General features: G+C 42.6%; 1 protein-coding gene across 1 annotated transcript in view; it reads left to right on the top strand.

Moving 5' to 3' along the window:
* Window positions 1-5,413: 5,413 nt before the first annotated feature.
* The window catches only part of LCK (LCK proto-oncogene, Src family tyrosine kinase), a 111,476-nt gene continuing 99,570 nt past the window's right edge, over window positions 5,414-17,319 (top strand). Inside the window, exon 1 of the mRNA XM_073615369.1 lies at window positions 5,414-5,738. The gene's annotated coding sequence lies outside the window, so the exon portion shown is untranslated. The remainder of the gene's footprint in view (window positions 5,739-17,319) is intronic.

The raw sequence follows: 17,319 nt of genomic DNA, 5'->3' as shown, positions 1-17,319 counted from the left end.
TAGGGGCGGGGCAAGTGTTTTTAGGTGTGACATAGCAAAAAAGAAAAATGTGGCGTGCAGCGGTGAAAAATGGGCGTGGTTTACATGAAATGGTGGGCGTGACTTATATGGACGTGATTCAAATGGGGGTGTGGTTAGAGTCTGAGATAAATGAGAGATGGAGAAATAAAGGGGAAAAGAGGGAGGGAGAGAGAGCAAAAGAAGGAAAGAAGGAGGGAAGGAGAGAGAAGGAAGGAAAGAGGGATGGAGGGACAGCAGGCCCAGAGCCTACACCACAACAGAAAGGTGTATTCCAGAGTTTAACAAATCAGCAGATAAAGATACTCCAAACACCTGGTGGTAGCGCTTCAATCATTCCAGCACCATGGTTGTTTTGGTGTCAGGATGATTGAAGCGCATTATTACTATTATTACAGTGTAATATAGAATGAAATCATTCAACTCACCATAAACCAGAATCAGAGGAACCCCTGAGCGAGTCACCTGCCACGTCGCCTGCCATCAGGTGCCCCCAGCAGAGCCCGCCCTTGCATCAGGTACCCCCAGCAGAGTCTGCCCGTACATCAGGTGCCCCCAGCAGAGTCCATCCCTACATCAGGTGCCCCCAGCAGAGTCCATTCTTACATCAGGTGCCCCCAACAGAGTTCGTCCTTACATCAGGTGCCCCCAGAAGCAGAGGCCCTCCTTACAGATCTGTGTCCCTGGCAGCAGAGCCCCTCCTTACATCTGGTGTCCCCAGCAGCAGAGCCCTCCTTTACATCTGTTGTCCCCGGCAACAGAGCCCTCCTTTACATCTTGTGTCCCTGGCAGCGGAGCTATCCTTCAAATTTGGTGTCCCCTGCAGTGGAGCACTCCTTTACATCTGGTGTCCCCCTGCAGCCAAACCCTCCTTTACATCTAGTGTCCCCCAGCAGAGGATCCCTCCTTTACATCTGGTGTCCCTGGCAGTGGAGCCCTCCTTTACATCTGGTGTCCCCCAGCAGCGGAGCCCTCCTTACAGATCTGTGTCTCCCAGCAACAGAGCCCTCCTTACTTCAGTGTCCCCAGCAGCACGCAGCAGCGGAGCCCTCCTTACAGAGCGATCTGGGTCACCAAGCAACAGAGCCCTCCTTACTTCAGTGTACCAGGCAGCAGCAGCAGACCGCTCCTTACAGAGCGATCTGTGTCCCCCAGCAACAGAGCTCTCCTTACTTCAGTGTCCCTGGCAGCAGCAGCGGAGCCCTCCTTACAGAGCGATCTGCTTCCCCCAACAGCGCGGCAGCTACAGTTCCCGGCAGTTCCCAGCTTTATCGTGTGTGTGTTCAGTGGAGAGGGGAGAAGCTGATTGGCTGCCCCTCCCCTCTCCACTGAACACAAGGGGAAATAATCCTCGTGACGGTGGCAGCGGCCATCTCTTTGTAGCCTGCTGGACGTTTTTTCCTAAAACATTCCCGATTTTCCTGGAACAAAGGCAAAATCCCGGGTAATTAATCGGGACGAGTTCCGATCAGGACGAGGGTCCCAAAATCGGGATTGTTCCGGGAAAATCGGGACTGTTGGCAAGTATGCACGCCCCCTTTTGAATCACAGTGACAGTCTCTCTCTACGCCAGGTGGTCCCTTCAGTCTACTCCAGTCCAAACAGCACTGACAGTCCTGCTTCTGTCCTGCAGACCCGCACACGAGGTTCCCTTGCTCAGTTCCCTTGCATCATGAGATCACATGACCTGCTCAGGCACCACCTCCGCCAGACCCGCCCCCCCAATGGCTCCGCCCGAACACACTGTAGCAGGCACTCGGATGGTCTCCGAGCATCACAGCCATATTTTTTTTACTGGCAACCTTTTTTGTCACTGGCATTTACTGGCAGGAGAAAAGTGTCAGTTTTTTACTGGCTGCCACTAAAAATACTGACGGTTGGCAATACTGTGCATATGGGGTTGTATAGGCCCATGCATTGTAGACCCTAAGGGAACACCAATGTATAGCGTGTCAAATGAACTTTGTTGTAATATGATATCATTACTAAAATTTTGTCATTTCATTTAGATGGGATTTTGTAGAAAGTCTGTATTGATAGCTCCTGATGAACAGGACCTTGTCCGAGAAACGCGCTGAGCTGTTAAGGCTACCATGTGCAATCACTGCAGTGTTTGAGATTAATGGTATTATAATTGTATTTTATTGAAGTTTGTTGTCATATAGTCTAAACATTGTCTTATTTTAAGCAATTTTAAATAAATGTTATTTTTTACAAAAAATGCTGTGCCTTAAAAGTCCCACGCCTACACTATTAATGAAGTTTCGATGCAAACCTCACCATTATTGGCAAGACCAAAAATTTACTGGCACGTTTTTACTGAGATTTCAAAAAGTTACAAAACTACAGTTTTATATGCAAATTTCAGTATTTAGGCTACAAACAAGTACAATATGCAAGTAGCAATTTAATTTAAGGTACATTTTAAGGCAAAAAAAAAAAAAACAGATTTCCTATTTTATTTTTAATATAGTAAGTTAGTAGCTCAGAGACAGGAGGGCAAGGAATTAAAATGGGCAGGCATATATACATGAAATAGACTCTCACAGTGACACTGACAGCATTGTGCAGATGACGTTGATACCTCACCAACACAACACGTCCCCTCCTGAGTCAGTGACAGTTTCTCTTCATGCCAGATGGTCCCTTCAGTCCACTCCAGTTTAAACAGAACTGACAGTCCCACTCCCGCCTTGCCTTGCTCCCGCAGACCCGCACACAAAGCTCCTACTGCTCCCTTGCACCATGACATCACACGACACACTCTAGCACCGCATCCGCCAGACCAGCCCAAACACACTGTAGCAGGCACTCGGATGGTCTTGGCTGGCTCCAGACCGGAACTGCACATGTGTAGTTCTGAGCCGAGCGTTACAGCCATATTTTTTACTGGCAACCTTTTCCTGTCACCGGCAGGAGAAAAGTGGCCAGTTTTTACTGGCTGCCAGTAAAATTACTGATGGTTGGCAAGACTGGTGTAAGGCAGCAGTTTGATCCAGGGGGAGGGGCAGACAGCCAGAGCATTGTGTGTATAAGGCATGTAAAAGTCATTTGTAGTGGTCTGCATGATTCAAAATTGTGAGCTTAGTGGTCTGTGAGGTCTAAAAGGTTGCCGACGAGTTAGAGTAGCCCTCCACTGAAGCTGTAGCGGGAGGGATTGGCACCTCATGAGTCCTTTGGATGGTAAAGATAGCTTCTTCAGAACTCTCACCTAATGAACCATAAGTCAGTCACTTGGGAGGCTGGATTGTCCATTTGGCTCTTTGCTGTCTCGGCTTGGATGGCCCTTTGCCAGCAGACTCTCATTCTAACTCTATCACCACTCAATCACTTGGCTTTAGATCCTGCACCCTAACTCCCAGGTCAAAGTTTCTTTTATCTTGCTGACCTCTAACATCTGAGGCTGCCTTGGCTTTCTCATACGCCATCTTCAGATTCTTCCTCAGGCAATCCACATACGCTCTATGAGATGTCACTAATGTTTGGTTTGAGAAGGTGCCGAATGTTAGGTCAACTAGTAACCTGACCTCTCTCCCAAATATGAGCATATATGGGGAGTAGCCTGTGGCGTCATTCTCAGTTCTGTTGTATGCATGTATGACTGCTGAGATAAAGCTGCTCCAGTATTGTGAGCATCCCAAGCATATCTAAGGGGGTGGGTTGAATCTTTCTGATTGTGGATTGCCTTTTGGACCTTATGTGGTCATTTTGGATTTCTGGATGTCCGATTAATCCATACATTTTTTATCAGTCTGCTTTCAAAGTCTCTATCTTGGTCAGAGAGGATGCATTGAGACAGTCCTCAGTGAACAAAGAACTTCTCTACTGGGACTCTGGCCACTGTGGATGCTTGCTGGTCTTTCGTTAGGAACCCCTGGATGTAATGGGTGAAGTGATCTGTCACCATCAGAAAGTTCTCCTGGCCACTAGAGTCAGGCTTTAAGCCATAGGCGTCTACCAGGCCGTGGCTATCAAGGCTGGAGCCCCGAATCTGGAGCCCATAGCCCTGAGTCTCTTGCGTCCCTGCCTAACCAGGGGGTCATGGCTGCAGCTGCTGGTGGCATTAGAGGTGGAGGAGAGAGACGAACGGGTGTACGAGCAGAGATGACATCATCTCTCTCCGCCCGCTCCACGTCACCACTCTTCCGCCCTCACAGCCAGGCCACTTCAATGTGGGATCGATGTGCGGTGGGGAGCAGAGAGATGACATCATCTCTCACTGCCCGCCACACATCAGCGCTCTTCCGCCCTCACAGCACGGGCCTCTTAAATGTCGGAGGTGCGGCGGGGAGCAGAGAGATTACATCATCTCTCACTGCCCGCTGCACATTTCCGCTCTCCTGCCCTCACTAAATGGACCAGTGCTGCCAGCCTGCCACCAATGCAGCGACAATGCACATTTGGTGGCACTGGCTGGCATGGCAAGTGACAACCCACATCTAGTGGCAGGTGACGTGGCAAGTGACAATCTGCTAATGGTGGCAGGTGACGTGGCAAGTGACAGTCTGCAAATGGTGGCAGGTGATGTGGCAAGTGACAATCTGCATCAGGTGGCAGGTGACGTGGCAAGTGACAATCTGCATGATCATCACGAAAGGTAGCCAACACAGTTTTTCCATGTTTCTCTTGCAGGAACAGTTGCCACTTGTTTTCAGGGGCCCTTTTAGTAGAGCACCTTATTAGCCATAACCGATCCCATTCTTTATGGATTAAGCATGCTTCTTTTGGAGAGTCCGCTAGCACAAGATCTGGACATCTACCCTCCAATGCTTTTAAGGCCAGACTGCAGAGAGGGCCATGCATCTGATCCTTCCTCAAGTTTTTCTTTGACAGCAAGGGCAGGCAAAAAATTACATCGATCATGACAGAAGAAACATGAATACAGTAAGCAGAGGAGAATGAGTCAACCCAGAACCATTGATGAGAATTTTAGTATGAATGTTCGTACAAACGTTTGTTGGAAAATCTACTGGTTTATGGCCAGCTTTAAAACAAATATGATTAAGAGTTTTGTTTTTACACTGACTTTCCTGTCATGCATATTTGGTCACAGTCAGTCAACTAGCATTTTCAGGAGGTTAACAAAGCAACCCTTTTCATTTCTATAAGCACAGGTTTTCTTTACCATTCTTACTGAATCACATTTATTTATTATTTATTTATTTAAGGTACCTATATAGCGCCGTCAATTTATGCAGCGCTTTACATATACATTGCACATTCACATGAGTTGACTGTTGCTTTGGCATTCAATATACAATATACTATTTGTCTGGATTATGGACAAATTTCAGTGTTTTTTTAAAATAATGGCATAAGTACATCTTTTAGTTTTAGCTCTGTGCTGCGGATATGACTTCTGAGGCACAACTATAAGCTAGTGTTTTTTGTGGTTGCACTATGTTCAGAGTTCTACTTGGGCAGGAAGTCAGGTAACAATGAGAGAGAGAGATACAGATGCAATGTGAAGAAGAGAAAGGAATGCAGTGAAGAGAAGCCTAAAAAACAAGTGGCCGACTGAAGACAGGGCTAAAAAGAATAGTGAGTAAGGTAAAATGACTCAAGAGAGAAACTGACCCAAGTTGGCTGGACCTTACAGAAAGATCAAGTATATCAAGAAAGAAAGCTGAAGAAAGGCAAAGCAAATATATGAAAGGCGCTGTAGGGGAAACAATGATCGCAACTTAACTGGAGTATTATTCACATCTTCCTACTTACAGGTAAACGTCTTGGTTCCAAAGAGGGGCCATTAGGGATTAATATTATTATTATTATTATACGCGATTTATATAGCACCAACAGTTTACGCAGCGCTTTAAAATGTATAGGGGGGACAACACAATTACAGTACAGTTCAATACAAAAGGTACAGGAGGGCCCTGCTCGTAGAGCTTACATTCTAAAGGGAGGGGGTGGTGGTACAAAAGGTAATAGCTGCAGAGAATGATTTGATGGGGGTGACTCGGGGACAGTTATGTGGGTGTGGGATAGGCTTCCCTGAATAAATTAGTTTTCAGGGATCTCCTAAAGGTGGACAGTGGATGGCTATATATTTATCATTCTTTGGACTAACAATGCCAAAGTTCTGTCTGCTAATCAAATTATGTGGTAAATGTATAACTTAATTTATAACTCAGGATTATTAAAGCTATATTACTGGAATCATTTATAAAGCGTGTAAGTATCAGTACAGTGCAATAGTACACATCAGATTCAGCATTCTGAAGTTGACCAATTATAGCTGGTTTATGATTGGCCACTGTGTGTTATTGCACTCTGCTCTTCTTATCTTACCTTATTTAACAAACCACCTTCTTAACTTCCATATGCAATACTTTCATTTTATGTTGACAGACTTAATTTTTCCTTTCTGCAAAATGCCATCTATTTTGTATGTATCTATTGACTCCTGTGCTGACTCCCAAAAGCATGTCAATAAAATATATTCCTTGTTCTGTATACAATTTTGTGCTTTATGTTTTTGTGAGGTTTGTAGATGAGAAAATAAAAAAATTGCTTTAGAGTAATCTGTATTTGAGGGTAGCCCAAACAGTGTGCAGGCATCATGTTAATACAACAAAGCACTTATTTTTATAATACATTTTTTTCCCAATGCTCTCGTGAAATTTTGTGAAGGTCTTGCTTGATACATGACCTATATACCATATAAAATGGCGTCTAGCTCTGTCACAGTTTCCTCTTGGTATTTTCATAAAATGGCTGAGCCACAAAAAAACTCACAGAACATATATGTCTGCAACTTCAGAACTCTCATTTATGTGCATTGATGTTTGTACAGTATATGCTGTTCCAGCGGTACAGTGCCAATGAATACTCTATGATATTTTTCCAGTTCATGAATTTCTGGTATTTTTGGAGTTTATCAGCTCAACTCTCAAATGTGTTTTGTATTGCTAACATGTCTGTAGAAGGTATTTTAATTTCTTACACAAATAATGTTTCTAGTCACCAGAAACATTATTTGTGTAAGAAATGCAAATCCAGTCTATAAACTTTTTGAGAATGAGCGACTTTACTTTTAGAAATTCTGTTTGCTTGGAGCCATTAGGACCTGGGTTACATTTACCTAAGCTGGACTCTGAAATGACTTTATATCCGGCAGACAAAAATGTGGATAATTATTTGATCTGTTAGGTATAAGGAATACCAATCATTCAGTGTAATACTCAACCAGCAAAACAATATTTTGGATGAGTCCAAAATCTATGCTGACCTAGCACTGCCATTGGGTTGTTTAGGTTTGTTAATCATGCTCCTTTACTGGGCTGAAGACAACTACAGGAGTCTGCACACCTTTGAGTTTTTACAGTAGCCTGCAAACCTTGATTGTTTTATAGAAGAGTCTGTAACCAAATCTCACATGGTGGTCATGTGGCCCTGACCCTACCCATTATCTGGTCAGTGAAGCCACATATTATATTTGGGGCCGATAGGAAGGTCCAGACAATATGGAAGGTGCAAGAAGCAGGCTACTTGGTGACCATGCAAGATCTGGACAGTTTCTTTGATAAAGCACCACAAAACGTCAGGCTTCTGGTGCACTCTGCAAAGAATCCCAAAACAAATGCAACCAGTGAAAGGGCCAGATTACTATACTGAAAGCACTTGAAAAGGAAGGAATATTTGGTCAATATTTTACAGATAAAAAAAGAACATTGGCTATTGTAAGTGTACCAATGGTCAATATATTGTAAGGTCTCTTAGACCCCTTTCACACTGAGGCCGTTTTCAGGCATTTTAGCGTTAGAAATAGCCTCTAAATAGCACCTGAATACCGCCTCCCATTCATTTCAGTGTGTCTTTACACACTGGGGCGATGTGCTTGCAGGATGTTAGGAAAAGTCCTGCAAGCAGCATCTTTGGGGCGGTTTGGGAGCACTGTATACAGCGCTCCCAAAACGTCCTGCCCATTGAAATGAATAGGCAGCGCTTCCAAATTGCCTAAAAAGTGCTTCGGAAGCGCCGCAACACGGGCGTTTTTAACCCCTTCTTTGTAGTTAAAAGCTTCCCGCTAGCGGCCAAAAAGCCCCACTTAACCGCTTGCCGGCTGTCATATGATGGCCAGGTGGTGCGGCTCTCATTCTGGGCGGGTGTCATATTTAAACAGGGAATGTGCGCAATTGCGTGCGCGCATACCTGTTCCTTCTGTGGCGGCGTGTCACTGAGACACCGCTCGCCACCGAGGGGGATGAATGGCCATTGAGCATGACTGCTTACCACGTGATCGGCCGTGATGAAGTCACAGATGGTACCGCCCCAATTTGCATGGCGCATACGCACGATCGCGAGCTCGCTGCGCATGCACATCTGTGCCAGCGTGTTCCCGGGAACACTGCTCATCACCAACGCTGGTAAACAGCCATTGGCCAGTGGTGTTTACCACGTGATCGGCTGTGATCCTTTCACACCCTATCACTAAATGTAAATACAGAGTGGTAACAAGATGTCACCGGCTCTTCCCTCCTCACACACGATCGTGTGTGAGAAGGAGATTGCGGTAACATCTCGTTACCACTTACAGTGTACACCAACACACATTGATTGCCCCACCCCAAAAAAGAGGACCTGTCACCACCCATCAAAGTACCTGTCACAGTTTATCTGAGTACCTGTCACAGTCCATATGAGTACATGTCACAGTTCATCTGAGTACCCGAGTACCTGTCACAGTCCATCTGAGTACCTGAGTACCTGTCACAGTCCATCAGAGTACCGGAGTACCTGTCACAGTCTATCAGAGTACCCGAGTACCTGTCACAGTCGATCATAGTATCGGAGTACCTGTCACAGTCCATTAGATTACCCGAGTACCTGTCACAGTCCATCTGAGTACCCGAGTACCTGTCACGGTTCATCTGAGTGTCCGAGTACCTGTCACAGTCCATATGAGTACCTGAGTACCTGTCACAGTCCATATGAGTACCAGGGTACCGAGTACCTGTCACAGTCCATATGAGTACACGAGTACCTGAGTACCTGTCACAGTCCATATGAGTACTTGAGTACCTGTCACAGTCCATATGAGTACCTGTCACAGTTCATATGAGTACCGAGTACCTGAGTACCTGTCATCGCCCTTCAGAGTACCCGAATACCAGTCACCAGGCCATCTGAGTACCCGAATACCTATCTGTAACCCATCAGAGGACCCGAGTACCTGTCACCAGGCCATCAGAGTACCCGAGTACCTGTCACCAAGCCATCAGAGTACCCGAGTATCTGTCACCAGGCCATCAGAGTACCCGAGTACCTGTCACCAGCCCATCAGAGTACCCGAGTACCTGTCACCAGCCCATCAGAGTACCCGAGTACCTGTCACCAGCCCATCAGAGTAACCGAGTACCTGTCACAAGCCCATCAGAGTACCCGAGTCACCTGTCTGCAGCTAATCAAATTACCCAAGTACCTGTCTCCAGCCCACCAGAGTACCTGAGTACCTATCTGCAGTCAGCTAGAGTACCCGAGTACCTATTTGCAGCCCATGCCTCATAGAATATACGTTGGGGTGTTTGCTTTCCAAAATGGGGTCATTTTGTGAGTAATTCCACTGTCCTGGTGCTCAAGGACCTTCTAAAGTGTAATAGGTAGGAATGAAATGAGATAATTTATGCTCCTAGAACGCCTGAAGGTACTACTTCAATGTTGGGTCTCTGTATGTGGCCAGGCTGTGTAAAAGTCTCACACATGTGGTATCACCCTACTCGGGAAGAGTAGCAGAATGTATTTTGAGGTGCAATTTTTGCTATATACATGCTATGTGTTAGAAATATCTTATAAATTGACAACTTTGTTTAAAAAGTTTTTTCCACATTTTTTTTGTCCACATTTTCTAAAAACTTCTGGAAAAAAATGAACCATTCAAAAGACTCATTATGCCTCATAGATTATACGTTGGGGTGTTTGCTTTCCAAAATGGGGTAATTTTGTGGGCAATTCCATTGTCCTGGTGCTCCAGGGCCTTCAAAAGTGTAATAGGTGGTTGAGAAATGAGATGTGTCATTTATGCTCGTAGAACGCCTGAAGGTGCTACTTCAATGTTGGTCCTCTGTATGTGGCCAGGCTGTGTAAAAGTCTCACACATGTGGTATCGCCACACTCGGAAAGAGTAGCAGAATGTATTTTGGGGTGTAATTTGTGGTATGCATATGCTGTGTGTGTGAGAAATAACCTGATAATATGACAATTTTATAAAAAAAAAAAATCTTCATTTTGCAAAGAATTGTGGGAAAAAATTACAACTTAAAAAAACTCACCATGCTACTTACTTAATACCTTGGAATGTCTACTTTCTAAAAAGGGGTCATTTGGGGGGTATTTGTACTTTCCTGACTTGTTAGTGTCTCAAGAAATGAGATACACCTGATGTACTGAAAGTTTGATCAGATGTGATCAATTTTCAGTGATTGGCACCATAGTTTGCAGACTCTATAACGTTCAAAAAAACCAAATAATATACACTAATTTGGGTTATTTTTATCAAAGATATGTAGCAGTATAAATTTTGGCCAAAATTTATGAAGAAAAATGACTAATTAGCAAAATTTTATGACAGAAACAAAGAAAACGGCATTTTTTTCACAAAATTTACGGTCTTTTTTTATTTATAGCATAAAAAATAAAAAACCCACTAGTGATTAAATACCACCAAAAGAAAGCTCTATTTGTGTGAAAAAAAGGACGCAAATTTCATATGGGTACAGCGTTGCATGACTGAGTAATTGTCATTCAAAGTGTAAGAGCGCTGAAAGCTGAAAATTGGTCTGGGCAGGAAGGGGGTGTAAGTGCACTGTATTGAGGTGGTTAAACAGTCCTAAAGCACTGCTAAAAGGAGCAGCACTTTAGTGCTAATGTGGCCACGGCCCCAGTGTGAAAAGGGTCTTACTGCAGTTTTAAGATTTCTGCAGATTTGAGATTGAATTTCTAAACCTTCTGACTACTGGTTGTTTGCTGATCTTCTTACTTTGCATAACATCACAGGGCAAATATGATGTTCTGGTTGCATGAAAAAGTTGCTTATCTCATTATAATTTTCTATTACCTAATTCCATTAAAATATGTGCAGTCTATAGTTTAGACCAGTGCTCCCCAATCTTCAGCCCATGGCCTGCTGCAAGAACTATTTTGGCTCTCTGATGTAAGAGGGTGCTTTGATGGGGCCTCTGATGTAAAGGGGGCTCTGATGGGCTCAAGTTTATTTGGAATTTCTTTGCTTTGGTTTATTGATGTTTTTTTTTTTTTAAAATCATATCATGCTAATTACAAAAAACTCCAAGAAAAATGTATTCATTTGAATTTGATTAGATCATTTATAAATCAGGTTTTTTAAAAATATTTGTAAAGTAAATGTGGCCCTTGTATTGAAATTACACTATGCATATAACTTTAGGCTATGGATATGAATGCAAGGTTTCCCAAAAATAAAAGAAGAGAAGGCAGTTTTCTGCTGCTAGCTTTAGTAATAAACATTTGTCAAACCTGAAGTTTCCAAAAGTATAATAATGAAGAGCTTGTTATGATAGTTTAAACAGAACTTGGGCAAGGAGCCCAAAAAGCAGTATTAGACCTAAAAAATGTTCTATATTGCAACTCAGCGGTCCTTAACCACTTGCCGACCACGCTATACCCAATGACGGTTACAGCGCGGCCGGCTAGTTCTGGGAGGCCTCCCATTATCGCGTTTGCCGCACCCTGCCGCGGGCGGCACAATCTGTGATCACAGTGTCCAGAGGACAAAATTTTCGGTCTTTATTTGTTTATTTAGCAAAAAATAAAAAACCCAGTGGTCAATTAAATGCCACCAAAAGAAAGCTCTAATTGTGTGAACAAAATGATAAACATTTTGTTTGGGTACAGTGTTGCATGACCGCGCAATTGTCATTTAAAGTGCGACAGTGCTGAAAGCTGAAAATTGGTCTGGGCAGGAAGGGAGTAAAGTGCCCAATAGGCAAGTGCTAATGTGGCGGCTGTATTCCTTTCATTTTAAAAAAAAAAAACTTGTGCCCATAGACTTTAAAAGAAGTCGCCTACAAGTCGGATCTTGAATCTATATTGATGTGATTTGAATCCGACATTACAGGAAGATTACGCAGGCATTCCCTGCAGTGTAGCCGCTCCCTCACTTCAAAGTCGCATCAAGTCATATCAAAGTAGTACTCAAGCATGCAAACTGATGTAAACAGATGTAACATGAATCAGTAATTATCAGTTTTTCCTTAGCAAAAACATGACTGAACTGATGATGCCGTGTGAAAGGGCCCTTACAGGAACAGGTTTTACATAAGGCTGTATTCACAATTCCACCCCGCAATTTCATAAGGCTTTTACCCAAATGAAATTTATATCATTTTTTTTCACACAAATAAGCTGTATTTTGGTGGTAATTGATCACCACTGGGTTTTTTATTTTTTATTAAATAAACTAAAAATTAAAAAAAAAATAATAATATTTCTACTTTCTCTAATAAAACATATCCAATAAAAAAAAAATCATATTTCTTCATAAATTGAGGCCCAAATGTATTCTACTCTTTGGTAAAAAAAAAATCCCAATAAGTGTATATTACCATATTTATCAGCGTATAACACACACCTTCATTTTAAGAGGGAAGTTTAAGGAAAAAAAACTTAAATTCTAAATAAAGAATTTTGATGTAAAATAAGGGTCAGTGCCCATCAATGCAGCCTTATCAGTCCCCATTAATGCAGCCCTATCAGTGCCCATCTGCAGCCTCACCGTTGCCCATCATTGCAGCCTGATCAGTGCCCATCTGCAGCCTCGCCATTGACCATCTACAACCTCGCCATTGCCCATCACTGCAGTCTGATCAGTGCGCATCTGCAGCCCTGCCCATCATTGTAGCCTAATCAGTGCCCATCTGCAGCATTGCCCATCATTGCAGCCTAATCAGTGCCCATCTGCAGCCTTGCCCATCATTGCAACCTGATCAGTGCTCCTCTGCAGCCTTGCCCATCATTACAGTCTAATCAGTGCACAATCTCCTACTGACAAAAAAAAGATTCCTTCCACTGATACCAATAGTGGGCCTTTATTCCTTCCACTGACACCAATGATGGGGCACTGTTCCTCAAACTAATATAATGATGAGGCACTATTCCTCCTCCTACTGACAACAGGAGCTAGGTAATCTGTATATTCCCACTGACCACCATGCCTCAAACACTTTCTGCTCCCACTGGCCACAGTCTGACTCCACAAAAGTCTGAAGGCCAGTAAACTGGCTCTTTGTTTAGAAAATTTAGAGACCCCTGATCTAATACATACAATACAAAATTTAGACAGGGCGACAGTTGCAATTTATTGTAGTGTTATTGACAAAGGTAATGTAGGGTCCAACGGGATACTGGCAGGCTGCCAGTCAGGGTTTTCACTTGTCTTTGGACACTGGTGATGAAGCAGGTATGTTTCACAGAGTCACCTTTACTTGCTGAGATGTGTGTCTCAGAAAAGAAGCTTCTCATCATACCTAAGTCATACTTTAAAAGGGTGAGGTAAGTTGTAGTGTATTTTTGATGTCAGAAAGACCTTACAGGGTTTAATGGTCTCTAAAGCTGGGCATACATGGGCCGAATGTCAGGAGACATTTAAAAAAAAAAAAGGGGTCTGGTATGGATTTTGGAGGGGACACTACGGCGCCCTTTTTTAAAAAAAAATGGCGTGGTGTTCCCTTTAAAATCCACACCAGATCTGAAGGGCCTGGTATGGGTTGGGGGGGAACCCCCACACCGTTTTTTTACTTTTTCACTTTTTTCTATTACCAGCAATGTTTATTTTTTTCATTCAGCTGTCAGCGGGGAAGTCCGTTGACAGTTGAAGACTCCTCCTTTGATGAGGACGCAGCGACAGCTTCCTGGCCCACTCCTTAAACAACAAGCTATTCACTCTGCCCTGATTGGGCAAAGCTTTGCCCAATCAGGGCTTAGAATGCACTGTGCAGCACGCAGTGCATTGTTGGGTAATCCGCGGGCGCGTTTTCGCCAAAAGGGCGAACAGGCGATGTTCAGGTTGAATTTTTGCTGGGCTCAAACTGTTCACCCAACTCTACTGCCAGATACCATTTGGAGAAGAATGGTGACCTGTGACCAGTTGCAATTGGGAACTATAATAGGCATTATGTATAAAGTGGACATATTGCTCATAGGAAAGGCTGCATGTACAGTTTATATTGCGTGACTTCAGAACATAACAATTGATAAATCAGTAAGCAATAAAGTATAGCAGTTTCAGTGTCAGTAAAATGTATAACCACATTCCTAGTCTATGTGCTGATGAATAAAAGTACCACTTGGTACAACTACTGACTGCTAAATCACAATGCCTGATTTAGCAATCCTGTATGTTTCAAACATAAAAAAAACATGTATGGATCTATTTAAAATTGTTTTTCCACAACTTTCACCCTGAATTCATACAAATGAATTTGAATTGGATTTGAAAAAAAAATGTGTGAATCCTGGGTAAAAGCTGCATGAATCTTGTGTGTAAACTTTTATAATGTTTACAATAATGGGTGGTTGAACTGAAAACAGGGAATAGTATAGACGAACCTTCCAATCCCTAAATGAATAGTATACAAATAAAAAGAAAGATAGTACTCTTTCAAGGGGGAATTGGATTTTGCAGGGAGATAATACGTCTATTTGTAGTAGGTAAAGATCAGTCAGATCAATAAAATATATGGATTTTTATTTAAACATAATTAAAAAATGCATATCAGACATAACATACAAGAATATGACCAACCAGTAGTATATTCAAAATTCATTCGTGACTGTCAGCCAACATGTTTCACAAAGAATTTTTCGTTTCATCAGGGCATAAAACGACATCACTGATTCATTTTGACTGTATGAACAGCAAATAGGCTATAGTTACATGGTGGCCATACGTAGTTATATATCAAAACATAATACAAATAAGTCTAAAATAGGATTCATTTAAAAAACTCTCACCTACTAGTGCAAGTCTAGAAGCAGAGCAATCACCACCATTGCCACACGTCATCTATTGTACCAATTGGTGCAAAGTATCCCTGGGTGCCAGATCCCAATAGGATAATGTCAACAGGGGAACTGGACCACACAATTGCAGGCAAGAATCTAATAAAACATATAATAAAGAAAACAGAAACTAATAAGTTCCCTATCCGTGGAGAATGGTGATTATATACATCAATGATGGTAAATCATTTATCTAAGATAGTACTGACTTGGGATTCACTCTAGTCTGGTGTGGTAAAAAGGGGAACAGGCTGGAGATTCCATCCCAGGACTTAAAAATGAAAGACATATTCATGGCCGTATATATATATATATATATATATATATATATATATATATATATATATATAAGGGCTAGGGAGCTATATCAAATATGAGAGCCATGAAAAACATATTTGACTATAAGGCTGCTGGCTAGTTCTGGGCATTGCAGATAATGTTATCCATAAGGGGAAGGGGAAAGGGTTAATATCAGGACAGCTATACGAAGTATATATAGAAATTTATTTAAATTGGTTATGGCAGCCTGGAGGGGTAGTGAAACCCCCAAACATCTAGGGGGCAGTATGGTGGCCACAATCTCAAAACAATTTAATAATAAATAAGTGTAACTGTCACTGACGTCTCCCCCATACCAACCAAATGCCCCCGCTAATGTGTAGAAAGAAGTACAGCATACTGCTTACCTATAGAAGGGAGTAACGTAACTCCTAGCCGGGAGAGTAAGTTCCTGCCAGTGACGATGGGTAGCCGCAGGGTGCGTCTGTCAGACAGCACACCGGCGCTCCCATCTTTAAATTGTGCGGTCCCACCGGAAGTGAAAAGGTCAGGGGGAGACTTCAGTGACAGTTACACTTATTTATTATTAAATTGTTTTGAGATTGTGGCCACCATACTGCCTGGTAGATGTTTGGGGGGTTTCACTACCCCTCCAGGCTGCCATAACCAATTTAAATACATTTCTATATATACTTCGTATAGCTGTCCTGGTATTAACCCTTTCCCCTTCCCCTTATGGATAACATTATCTGCAATGCCCAGAACCAGCCAGCAGCCTTATAGTCAAATATGTTTTTCATGCCTCTCATATTTGATATAGCTCCCTAACCCTTGGTCCCCCTGGTCTAGTTCCCCTGTTGGCATTATCCTACTGGGATCTGGCACCCAGGGATACTTTGCACCAATTGGTACAATAGATGACGTGTGGCGATGGTGGTGATTGCTCTACTTCCAGACTTGCACTAGTAGGTGAGAGTTTTTGAAATGAATCCTATTTTAGACTAATTTGTATTATGTTTTGATATATAACTACGTATGGCCACCATGTAACTATAGCCTCTTTGTTGTTCATACAGTCAAAATGAATCAGTGATGTCGTTTTATGCCCTGATGAAGCGAAAAATTCTTTGCGAAACATGTTGGCTGACAGTCACGAATGAATTTTGAATATACTACTGGACGGTCATATGCTTGTATATGTTATGTCTGATATGCATTTTTTAATTATGTTTAAATAAAAATCCACATATTTTATTGATCTGACTGATCTTTACCTACTACAAATAGACGTATTATCTCCCTGCAAAATCCCATTCCCCCTTGAAAGAGTACTATCTTTCTTTTTATTTGTAAACTTTTATAAATAGACATAATGGTGTGACTGCAACCTCTTTATATATTTCCTAATGACTGTTATTGCATTGGTTACCTACATTGTTGATTGCTTTGCATAGGTATTATAAGGCTCATGTGAAGAAGAAACACATAATTATGGATAAGCTTCACTGAAACTGACATGTCAAAACAGTTGATAGATCCAAAAAAATAGACAACTGAAGTCATATGCAAATCTCAACTATCTGTAAAAATAATGCTTGGCCAAGCCCTGTCCCAGCTTCAAAGACTTTTATTGGTCAATAATGCCACCTATCACAGTAATGGACAAAAAGGGTGGCTTCAAGTAGAACTATAGGCAAAACTTTTTTTTTATATTTTGTATCGAGTAAGAGAGGGATATAAACCCTGTCATATATTTTTTTTCGCTATCTATGTCCTATTGCAGAGATTTCGCTTCACTTCCTATCCAATAGCCAAACAGGAAGTTAGAGGAAATCCGTGTAAATCAAGGGAATTCCTTGGGGATCACCATGTTCCCATAACTAGTATCCCCATAGGAATATTTCCCCTCTATTAGGGCCCTTTCACACTGGGGCGGGGGCGGCGTCGGCGGTAAAGCGCCGCTATTATAAGGTTTGACCCCCC

Source organism: Aquarana catesbeiana, linkage group LG02 (assembly GCF_042186555.1).
Source record: "Aquarana catesbeiana isolate 2022-GZ linkage group LG02, ASM4218655v1, whole genome shotgun sequence".
Classification (NCBI taxonomy): domain Eukaryota; kingdom Metazoa; phylum Chordata; class Amphibia; order Anura; family Ranidae; genus Aquarana; species Aquarana catesbeiana.
The sequence above is the reverse complement of the archived record's forward strand: the minus strand, read 5'-3'. Positions and strand labels throughout refer to the sequence as shown.